Source organism: Babylonia areolata, chromosome 24, assembly GCF_041734735.1.
Source record: "Babylonia areolata isolate BAREFJ2019XMU chromosome 24, ASM4173473v1, whole genome shotgun sequence".
Lineage (NCBI taxonomy): Eukaryota > Metazoa > Mollusca > Gastropoda > Neogastropoda > Buccinidae > Babylonia > Babylonia areolata.
Genome location: NC_134899.1, coordinates 18,981,527 through 18,994,026, shown reverse-complemented (window position 1 = coordinate 18,994,026; position 12,500 = coordinate 18,981,527). Strand labels below are relative to the sequence as shown.

At 44.4% G+C, this 12,500-nt stretch overlaps 1 protein-coding gene across 1 annotated transcript in view; it reads left to right on the top strand.

The window, feature by feature from the left end:
* Positions 1–12,500, top strand: part of LOC143298970 (glycine receptor subunit alpha-1-like) — a 32,477-nt gene that overhangs the window by 7,983 nt on the left and 11,994 nt on the right. The gene's annotated exons all lie outside the window — the stretch shown is intronic.

Genomic DNA, 12,500 nt, shown 5'->3' with positions numbered 1-12,500 from the left:
GTCTACACTACACAACACAGGAGAGAAAAAAATAATACCCCTCCCCCCAAAAAAAAACAACAAAAAAAAACAACAAAACAAACAAAACAACAACAACAAGTACAACACACACACACACACACACACACACACACACATGGCATACAGGTACAAGCATGGTGTTTGTAAAATCCCATTGGAAAAAAATGAGCAAAATGAAAGAAACAAACACACACAACAGAGAGAGAGAGGAGGGGGTAGTGCGGGGGGGGGGGGGGGGAAGAGGGGGCTCTTAATTACAATTTCGTCAGCATAAAACAATTTTCCAGTCATGCAACCCGTGATCGCCGGCAGCCACTGGTGTAATGGAAGGGGTCAGTTTTCCCGTGCTGATAGTTGCCTGACCAACAGATTTGGTCCGCAGAAAATTGCACATGGTGGCTGAAGGGGGCGGGGGAGAGAAGATGGGGACAGCGAGGTAAGTATTTTCATTGGTTTGACCAGAAACAACTGTAGCCAGGTGACAGCATGATTGGGTCCCCTTCAGGAGGAGAGAACGGGATGGCGGGGAACGGGAGATGAAGGGCGGAGAAGGAGATGGTGGAGGAGAAGGAGAGAGAACGAACGAACGAACGAACGAACAAACGAAAATGTTTTATTGAACTTTGGCCATGGACCACAAATCAAAACCAGGGGACTTGGAGGTGGACGTGGGAGGGAGTGTTTGTAAGGCATCACAAAGTACCAGCTTGTACATGGACCTGACCTTCTTTTACTTTATTCGGTCTAAGCAAGTGGTTATGCGAGAGAGAGAGGGAGAGAGAGAGAGGTGTCCATTGGGTGGTTGCGCTGAACGCTTGTTATTCCATTCACCGGCATCGATTGTCCATGTCTGCTGCCGTGCATGACATGCATCAAACGTCAGTTCGTTTAGCACGTGCATACTGATGATATATTTCCATCAACGGTGGTGCCATCCGCTAAAAACATCTTTTGAGTATGTATTGCTTGTTTTTTGTTCGGCCTTCGTAGACAGCTCGGCTTGTAGCACACGGTCTATGAGTCGTATGGCTATTGTTATAGTTTTAACAGTGTCTGCTGTAACAGAATAAACCACTGATGTGTTGCAATTTTTGTTTTTCGCTTTGCTTCAGTTTGGTTCGAGTTTTGTATTTTATGTTCGTTTCTCTGCCTTTCATTTCCTGCAGTTGTCATTGTCTTTTAGTTTCATTTCGTTTTCTGACATGTCGTTTTATTTGTCTCTTATGTTATTGTGCATTTATTTTGATCCAGTTTCTAGTCCCAGTCGGTTAGGGTTTCGTAAAAGCCAGTAAGATTTTTCTTCACCAACCTTTCGTATCACCACTTTCTTTTCATCATACTTTTATTTCCTTTTTTCCATTCTTCTATCCTCCAAAGTTTACGTTTCTGTTCGCCCCCACCCCCTCACCCCTATTCCTATTCCTTTTGATGTCCTTTCCGTTCCCCAATGGAATGTCGCAGAACAGGAAGGAAATGGTTGCCGAACGAAATGTCAGTATTATGCCAGTTGCACAAGGGAGGCGCGTCGTGTTTGTTGTCTGAATAATGTGGGAGAGGGGAGAGAGCAAGCAGTGAAGTGGATACGTGTTTTGTTTTGCTTGCCTCTTGGTTGGCTCTTGACAAGGAGTCACTTTCTGGCCTTTTTCTTGTTTCCCACAGATACCGCCAAATGTATATATTCTTCTTTTTACATATACAGAACAGCTCGGATATAGGAACGTGGTGTGTGTGTGTGTGTGTGTGTGTGTGTGCGTGCGTGCATGCGTGTGTGCGTGTGTGTGAGTGAGTGTGTGTGTGTGTGTGTGTGTGTGTGTGTGTGTGTGTGTACGTACGTACGCACGTAAGCGAGCGAACGAGCGTGAATATGAGTGCATGTCCAAGTGCATATCTAAGCTTTAACCTATGTTATTAAATTTTTGCTCATCAGTACGTTATTAAGCTTTTGTTAACAGCATCATACAAACCACTGGCTGAGCAGCACGTTATAAAGCTTTTCTTGATCAACATGTTATAAATCTTTGGCTGAGCAGCACGTTATTAAGCTTTTTTTTTCTTTCTTTAATCAGCACGTTTCTAACTGTTAGTCCTCTTCCAGCATTTACCCACCCCATTTCCCCTTGTGTACCAAAACGTCACTATAAATCAACCCCCGCCCCACCGTTTTTTGATGTATTATTCATTCTGACGGGGAGAGAGGACTTTGCGACGAGCTTTTTCTTTTTTTTTTTTTTTTTTTTTTTTGTGAGGCGGATGTGCGTCTGATGAATATTTTACCTCGCGCATCAGGGCTTTGGGAGCCACGGAATGCCGTCTTTGTATGGGCACAACACAGTTTGCTGATGGTACTGGCCATGAGGAGAGAAGCAGAAAGAAGGGAATCTGGGGGATGAGAAGGAAGAGGGGAATGGAGAAAGAGAGAAAGAGAGGGTGGGGTTACTCAGATATGAAATATTCGTGTGCATATTTCTACTTAGATGACTCGTTTATTTATTTATAGTCTGTTCATCTGATGATGATATTAGAATTTAGATGACTCGTGTTTCCATTTTGAACCCTTCCTTTCCGCCCCTCCCCCTCCTTTGCCCCCCCCCCCCTCCAATCTCGCTCCCCCCCCCGCCCCCCCCCCCACGCCCCCATCCACACGCATACACGTATACATACACAATTGCACATGTTCTCTGTCTCTGTCCGTCTCTCTCTGTGTCTCTGTTTGTCTGTCTGTCTGTCTCTCCTTCTCCCTCCCTTTCTGTGCCACGCGCACTCTCTTCTTTCTTGACCACATTAACACGAACATGCACGTGCTTATGCACACACGGTAGGGTTGCGTGAACTTACACGCATGTTTTCACATGAACAAAACAAAGATTATATTTACGAAGAAGTCTTGCAAAAATATACACTGACAGAGGAGGAATGGGAGAGAGCGCATGGCGTTTTGCTCGCATGTGTAATAACAACAGCAAGAACTATTTTCATTTTCAACCCGTGGTGGCTGGGCAGCTTCTGCTGAAATAAGGGGTCTGTTTTCCATTGGTCAATTGATGACAAAATTGGTCTCCTGGAAATTAGACGAGACAGAGGAGACACAGACAGACAGTCAAACAGGCGGACAGACAGACAGACGAGATAGAGAGGGGAGGGAGGGGGTGGGGGTTGGATGAGAATGATTCATTTGAGCAGAAAACTACAGCCACAGAGAAAGAGAGAGAGAGAGGGGGGGGAGGCAGACAGACAGGCGGACAGACAGACAGAGACACAGAGAGAGGAAATGAAAAGGATTCATTCGAGCAGAAACCTACAGCCAGAGATAGATAGAGAGATAGAGAGATAGAAAGAGACAGACAGACAGACAGGCAAGTAGGAAAGCAAGCTGGTTGGTAGGCAGACAGAGACAGAGAGAGGTGAGGGATGAGAATGATTCATTCGTGCGGAAACGCAGTCAGGGAGAGACAGACTGACAGACAGATACAAAAAGCACATACAGAAACAGATAGACAGAGAGAGAGGGGAGGGGTGGGGGGGGGGGTGATTCATTCGAGCAAAAACCTTAGGCCGGGTGACAACAAAATTGGTCCCCAGAAATTACAATCAGAGAGGAAGAGATGATGATGGGAGGGAGGGAGGGGCACAGTGCGGGGAGATAGGGGTGGTGGAGGGTGATGATGGTGGCAGCAGAACTCATGAACAAGAAGCTGGTTCATACCAGTCTTTATTCTGAAAACGTTAGTATGATAAAATGCAGACATAAAACGGCAGAGCAACAACAGTATAACCGCTAAAATCGAGCAAGAAGTTATGTATGACCTTTCAATACGCACACACACACACACACACACACACACACACACACACACACACACACACACACATCGTTGCACTGATGTAGGATTGCCAAGCAAGCTTTTGACATTTTAATTTGGACTTTTTTTTCATGTGTGTTACCAAGACAGAAAGGGATAACCATAACAGAAAGGGATAACCATAACAGAAAGGGATAGCCATGACAGAAAGGGATAGCCATGACAGAAAGGTATAACCAAGACAGAAAGGGATAACCAAGACAGAAAGGGATAACAAAGACAGAAAGGTATGACCAAGACAGAAGGGTATAACTAAGACAGAAAGGGATAACCATGACAGAAAGGGATAACTAAGACAGAAAGGGATAACCATGACAGAAAGGGATAACTAAGACAGAAAGGGATAAGCAAGACAGAAGGGTATAACCAAGACAGAAAGGTATAACCAAGACAGAAAGGGATAACCAAGACAGAAAGGTATAACCTACACAGAAAGGGATAACCAAAACAGAAATGTATGACCAACACAGAAGGGTATAACTAAGACAGAAAGGGATAACCAAGACAGAAAGGTATAACTAAGACAGAAAGGGATAAGCAAGACAGAAGGGTATAACCAAGACAGAAAGGTATAACCAAGACAGAAAGGGATAACTAAGACAGAAAGGGATAAGCAAGACAGAAGGGTATAACCAAGACAGAAAGGGATAAGCAAGACAGAAAGGGATAAGCAAGACAGAAGGGTATAACTAAGACAGAAAGGGATAAGCAAGACAGAAAGGGTATAACCAAGACAGAAAGGGATAACCAAGACAGAAGGGGATAACCAAGACAGAAAGGGATAACCAAGACAGAAGGGTATAACTAAGACAGAAAGGGATAACCAAGACAGAAGGGTATAACTAAGACAGAAAGGGGATAACCAAGACAGAAAGGTATCACCAAGACATGAAGGGATAACAGAAAGATCAACGTTGTAATATAATTCGCTCATTCTTGTGACTGTGATGTGATGGCGTATTCTTCTGGTCTTTTGCTGTTGTTGGAGTGAGGGAGGTCGCACACTGCTACAGGAGAGGAGGAGAATGAAACCAGAAACAAGATAATCAGGAGGTGGATGAACCGGAAGGTAGACAATATGTGTTTATTAAGCCAGTAGGGTTGGATTTCCAACCAAATTGTTCAACAGGATTGATTTGCAGCGGTCGATATAAACATTCTTCTTGTTAAGAGGAGAGACTCGAGGAAACGAAAGAAAAGGGGCAGAATGTAGAGATGAAAGACAGAAGGTGGAGGAAAGGATGGGTTTAACTGGGTCCACCATCCCCAAGGGTCTGTTGCCGAGTGTATCATTTTCATGATTCAAGGCCTGAGTAGCTTTCCCGGTCAGAAAACTGCCACCTGGTTAGAAAGCCCCTGTGTAGCTTTCCCCGGTCAGAAAACTGCCATCCGGTTAGAAAGCCCCTGCGTAGCTTTTCCCGGTCAGAAAACTGCCATCCGGTTAGAAAGCCCCTGCGTAGCTTTTCCCGGTCAGAAAACTACCACCCCGCTCTGAGTATGACGTCAAATAAATCTACGTCAAACCCTTGTCTGCGACATACGTAAAAGCTCTGTCTGCGACATACGTCAAACTCAGAAACATTTGACTGATTTTCCCCACAAAGTGTAGTCATGGCGTCTCTGTCTTCAGTGGTTACCTTTCTCGAATACGCTTCCTTAGATAAGGTGCACCAAACCGAATATTTCTTTTTCTTTTTCTGTTGCTCCGTCGGTCTCTGTCTTCATCTCTGTCTCCCTCTGTGTCGTCATCGCTGTCGGCCTCTAGCTCTTACGCTCTGTCTCTTTTACCTCATCTTCTCATTTATTTATGTCTTCAGGTTGGATTTTATCTTAAAAATCCACTCAAAGTTTCATTCATGTTGTCAGGTGGGTGTAGCATTTCAGCTCAAAATCGTGTACAACCAGGAGGTCATTGTCTTCTAGTGGTGACTGGCGTTGAAATCAAGCTAAATACATACACATACGTGTATGCTTTTTTTTTTTTTTTTTTTTTTCATTTGTCTGCTGCGCAGAATGGCAAAATGCCCCTGACCTTTTTTGGCATACACGCGCAGCGATGCAATTAACAATTATCACGTGCAGTGATGAAATTAACACTTATCACGTGCAGTGATGAAATTAACGAAGATCACAGGGACTGTTGTATTTATTTGCTCGCAGCTGGCATTGTTCTGTTGGTGGAAGAATTGAGGCGGTGGAGGAGTGGTGGTGGTGGTGGTAAGGCGAACGTGTGGCCCTTGTTTTGTTGGTTGCGTAGTTGGGTTTGTTTCTTGATGGGGGGCGGGGGCGTAGGGGGTTGGGAAACCATACTGTGCTGAGCTATAAACATTGATCAGGATTGTGACTAGAATTACTGTTGATACAACAATAACGACTAGGATTTAACACTGTCAGTTACCAGGATTATGAGAAGTACCAGGGTTGTTGTTTTTTTTTATGACGTGTGACTATACATTACGATTATGACCAGAACCAGGAGACGTTTGGATTCTAGCTTCTTCTTCTTCTTCTGCGTTCACTCGTATGCACACGAGTGGGCTTTTACGTGTATGACCGTTTTTACCCAGCCATGTAGGCAGCCATACTCCGTTTTCGGGGATGTGCATGCTGGGTATGTTCTTGTTTCCATAACCCACCGAACGCTGACATGGATTACAGGATCTTTAACGTGCGTATTTGATCTTCTGCTTGCATATACACACGAAGGGGGTTCAGGCACTAGCAGGTCTGCACATATGTTGACCTGGGAGATCGTAAAAATCTCCACCCTTTACCCACCAGGCGCCATCACCGTGATTCGAACCCGGGACCCTCAGATTGACAGTCCAACGCTTTAACCACTCGGCTATTGCGCCTGTCATGGGATTCCAGCAATAAAGGAGACATCTCACACCACATTTATGGCTGCCAGAGAGGAGTTGGTTTTGCCTGATGATAAACACAAGTTTCATTACCTTTTCTACTTTCTTCTTCGGCTGTGCGAATCCCAGGACCTCTTCATTTTTTAGTTGTTTTTGTTTTTTATTTCAATCAGATTCAGGTCCAATCCAGTTTTGTCGTTTCGGATTCAGTTTCCAAACCAGTCTTATTTCGTGTTTTTGAATCCCATTTCCAGCCCAGCGCTTTGCATGTATTCACGGTTTTATCTTATTCTTTCTGTTCCCCCTTCTCCTCTACCCCTCTTCAATTCCCCAGTTTATTTCTTCTTCCTCTCTCTTGTTATTCTTTTCTTTTCTTTCATTTCATTTCATCCCCCTCCTCCTCATCTCTTTTTATCCGACCTGTTGTCTCGTTTCCCCATCGTATTCTCGCGAGATAATTACTCTAAAGCTGAGAGAGAAGGGATGACTGACGCAGAAGTAAGTGTCAGGAGAATGTCAAAGCAGAAGGGGACGGAATCGTGTTTGTTGTGGGAATGTCGTGATGGGTGAGGAGCCAGCATACAGGAAAGTGCCCACGTGTGGGTTTTTATTTATTTTGTTATTTCTTTTTTTTTTTCTTTTTGTATATTTATTCATTTTTGTACTGCTCTGAATGAAAAGGGTCATCTTCTGGCCTTTTCTTCTTGTCTCCCGTGGAAACCGTTTCTGCAAACAGTGCAGCAAGCTCTGTGATCGGAATGTAGTGTGTGTGTGTGTGTGTGTGTGTGTGTGTGTGTGCACGCGCGTGTATCTGTATGGACTTGTATGGATGAACGCGGAATATGAAAGTATGAATGTTGTTGCTCATCAAATTACTTGTTTCATCAACTTCCAGTATGTCCAGGCATGTATTCAGCACTTGTTCCCCTGTGTGCGAAACCCTCAGCACAAATGGACCCACCACGGTTTTTTTGTTTTATTATTTATATTTATTATTGATGCGGACAGAGGGAAAGGAATGACTTGGGGCTTTAGCGAACTTTTTCTTTTTGTGGATGAATGTTTGTCAGATGAATATTTCATCTAGCACATTTCTCCTGGGGCATGGAAAGTCATGAATGCATGTCTTCGTATATACACTAGGGTATAGTGTGTATGTGTGCGTGTGCGTGTGTGTGTGTGGGGAGAGATACCACTGGTCGTGAGGAAAAGAGTTGCATAGATGGAAGCCTGGAAGAGAGAGTTATGGAAGAGAGAGGGATTGGAGGAGGGAAGGGTAGTTCAGATGTAAATTGTTTATGAAGTTAGGTATTTCCACCTTGTCTAGCAAAGACACTCACACTAGCACGCACGCATGCGCACCCGGCACAACACACACACACACACACACACACACACACGGATGATTCATTCGATCAGAAGCTGTGGTCGGGTAACGGTAACTGGTCCCTGCTGCAACACTGGAAGGTGAGAGAGAGAGAGAGAAGGGAGAGGGATGGAGACACACACAGAGAGAGGGGGAACATTCCCCAAGGGTGACTGCACGTGACACTGTTTTCCCCATTCACAGCCTTGATTGCCCTCGGGTCGGTTGTTGTGCATGACATTAGACGTCAGTTTAGGTTACGGTCAGCACGTGCATTATGGTAGTTCCCACTGGCATCAGCTTTGTTGGTCAGACTCCGCTTTGTCTGCTCTCCACTTCCTTCTCTCTTGTTGACTTTCTTCTTTCGGGTTTCAAGCATCTTTTTGTCTCTCATTTTTACTTTCATAACGGTTTGTTGTTGCTGTTGTTTTTACTTCGAATCAGGATCACAGGGAAAATATCTTTATGATTTATACTCAGCTCTTGGGAACTGGTCTTTAAAAAACAATAACAAACACAGACAACCGAACACCGGGTTAAAACATAGAATCACTTTGTTTACACAAGTTCAAAATAATCCGACGCTCACGAAAGAGCATTGCCACGATTACTTCTTCCTTTGCTGCCCCCATTTTCCCCTCTGCCATGGAAAGCTGTTGCCCTTTCTAATGAGACAGCAGTAGACAACGTGAAGAAAAAAAAACGAACAGACGATATTACGATGATAACTATTAAAAACAAACAAACAAATAAAACAAGGATTCTCTCGCAGCTTAGGGGCCAACATCCACAATTATCTGCCAGCCTGAATGTCTCGAGCTTGAGTATCTATGCGAAGGATTTGCTGCAAAGCCAATTGCTTATCTGACCATCTGTCAGTCTGTCCCATTATTTATTCATCCCATTTCCAAGGTACACCAAACATCGGTACAAATGGACGTGAACCAGATTTTGTTCAAATATTTATATTGACAGAGAGAACGGTTTTAAAGAGAATGTGTTTGCACTTGTGGGGCTGAATGTTTAGCAGATACATATTGTCTCTCTCACACGGGACCTGAATTGGGTCATGTCTTTATATGGACACGGGTATTGCGTTGGGATTTCCTGGAAACGAACATGAGAGTATAGGGTAGAACAGAAATCTGGAGAGGGGAGAGAAAATGGAGGGAGGTGGGATTTATATGTAACTGAAATGCTCATGTGTTTATTTTGGTGGGATTTCATGGAATTCAGATGTAATTAAAGTGCTCGCGCGTTTCTTTAGGTGGAATTTAGTTGAATTCAGATGTAATTGAAATATCAAATGTATTTACTTAGGTGGGGTTTTGTATTTACTATCTGCCTTGAACGACTGAGTGGATTGCTTTTCTCCCTGTTTGTCTGACTGTCTGTGTGTCTCTATATCTTTATGTCTCTAATTCTATCAGTCACGCATATGCACGCATTTCTGGACATGCATGTACACACAGGGTTGCAGGAACTAATGTTACTACAGGCACAAGCAAAACAAAAATTCTGCAAACAATTCTTGCAAAGATATAGATAAGGAAAGATCGCAGATGACTTTTGATTCCACGAATAATTGCATTACCACGTAACTTTCTCCCTGTATATATCCCATTAAATGCCAGCAGTCTCTGATGCGATGGAAAGTGTCGGTTTGGCTTTGCTGCTCAATTTTCCAACTCGGTCCTGTGAAATTGCACAGGAAGATGGGGGAGAGAGGCGTAAGGGAATGGGGGTCGGGGATATAATCATGTAATTCTGTCGACCAGGAGCCGTGGTTAGATGACAAGGTTGGAAGCCTTAAAATGTGCTGCTCTGAGGCAGTCACGCTGGTTGGTCCAGCACGTTACATTTGTTTGAATTTTTCACCAGCAAGAAAGGTCAACGTTTTGTGCATTACAGCACGTTCATTTTCGTGATGGCGCTGTATTCTGCCGGCCTGTTTGTTGCTGCTCGTGTTGTCTTCCATCGGTGAGGGAGAGAGACTGACCCCAGTTTATTAAAAGACTGACAACCCTGAAGAGAGAGAATCTACATGTAAAACTATAACATTGTTCTAACATTTTCATTAAAAATATATATCTTTGTCAGCGGCCGACCGACACCATTAATTTGGCAAGGAGACTGAGAAACCAAGCAAAATGTCAGAATGAAGGGGTGGGAGAGGGGGTGAGTGGGTGGCTGGGACTGACATCCGCTAAAACTATTCCCAGTGCAGCAGACTATTCGCACCCCCGTTGGTTTTTTTCCCCCAGGGACAAATCTGACTTGCTCAGAATAACCTCTTTTGGATATAGGGGCCATTTTATGCTGACTTGAATTTGAACTAGTTAGATTCAACATAGGCTATCAGGCTCCACGTTTGCTTCCTTTATCAAGTTGTAATGGAAAGAGGGTACGGGGTCTGTAAAGGGTAGCCCAGAACGACCGCCTATTTTTCTTCTTTTTTTTCAATAGCTAAATTAAACCCGAACGGGATCATTTACAATTAAGAGTTGTCATCCCGGGGGTTATTCGAGGCAGCCCAGGATGACTCCGGGGTAAGTCCTAACATGGGGGGATGGGGTGGGACTGAAGCTGTTGGACAGGGTTTAATTAACCTTTTCCATTCGCGACAAGAAAAGCCCAGTTTTTGGATGGGCGTGTGATGTCAATTAGCTTGCCCACGTGCATGATTAGCTTCAGGGTTATACGCTGTCCCCACCTAATCACCAAGGGGGTATTCTCGCAATCACCCCTCCTCCTCCTCCTCCTCCTCCTCCTTCCCACCCCTCCTCCCGACCCTCAGTTCCTTGTCTCCTCCTCTTCTGATTAATATCGCTGTCTGTTGGTCTGTCCCTTGGTCTGTCGCATACCGTATCTGAAGAATCGTTTAGATATCTGTACATATTTCAAGACTATTATGCACAAAAAAGATATTGATTTAAAATCTCTCTCTCTCTCTCTCTCTCTCTCTCTCTCTCTCTCTCTCTCTCTCTCTCTGTGCGTGTGCGTGTGATTATGTGTGCACGCGCGCAATTGTGGAAGGAAGATTGTGTGTTTGCTTTAGCAGCGTGTATATGCGTGACAGGCTTATATGTCAGATTCCTGTGTTTGCTTCTTTTTTTCTTTTTTCTTTTTTCAGTTCACCACAAATATTCATCTTTGTTTGACTAACGATTGCACGAAGTTCTGATTAATTGTGGACGTGCGTGCTATAGAAACACTTCATTAATTTTACACAGTGCTGCAGACAGGGAAAATATGCTATCGTTTTCCTTGTTTTCCTTTTATCATTGCTTCTCATCCCATTGGTTTTGTGTGTGTGTGTGTGTGTGTGTGTGTGTGTGTGTGTGTGTGTGTTTTCAATCCCTTCAATCCATCTCTTTCCCACCCCGTTCTCCCATCTCGTGTCGCGAGAGAATTGCTTGTTGCGTCAAGTGTGGAAGGGGCGAAATGTCAGAAGTGTGCTCCTCCTGGCGCAAGGGGAGAGTGGTCGTGTTTGTTGTCAGGATGCTGTGGAGAGGGGGGAGGGGGGGGGGGGGGGGGGGGGGTTGGGGGGGGAGGGGGGGAGGAGCCAGCAGACAGGAAAGTGGACACGTGAGCTGATTTTTTTTTCTGTCTCTTCTTTTCCTTTTTTCTGGCACTGCTCTCAAAAGAAGGGGTCGCGTTCATTCTGGCATTTCCTTTGTTTTCCCCATAGGAACCACTGATCTCTTCTGTTTATTATGCTGACTGCACAGCTCCGTGATGGGAATGATGTGTGTGTGTGTGTGTGTGTGTGTGTGTGTGTGTGTGTGTGACAGAGACAGAGACAGAGAGAGAGAGCATCAAAGCCGATGTGTGTGTAAGAAACACAAAATCTGTCTGTCTGTCTCTGTCTCTATCTCTCTCTCTCTCAACCCACAACCCATCCGTTTGTCTATGCCTACACTCACCCACACACTCATGTTCCACATTTATCACCTGCCCCCCCCCCACCCCCCCCCCCCCGCCCCCCAACCCCCATTATCTACAATTAATCTCAGTTATTTGGAGTGATTCACTTTGATGTTATGTTTCCCTGTGCGAATGGACATTGTATGCATGAGTGCCCACGTTTACTGACGGACAAATTATGATGGATTATCTGTCTGCCCTGGCATCGGCACAAATCGACGTTTTATTGATTCATAAAGATAGGGAGATAAAAGAATTGAGTGGGGCGAGTCTTTTATATAGATGGGTCTGCGACAGATGAATATTTTATTTCAAGTATCTCTTTTGAGGCCTGGACAGTCATAAGATAGGAGTGAGTCGGGGAAAGAAATATAAATCTGTAAGAGGAGGAGGGGAGATAGACGGATAGATAGATAGATAGATAGACGGATAGACAGATAGATAATAGATAAACAGATAGACAGA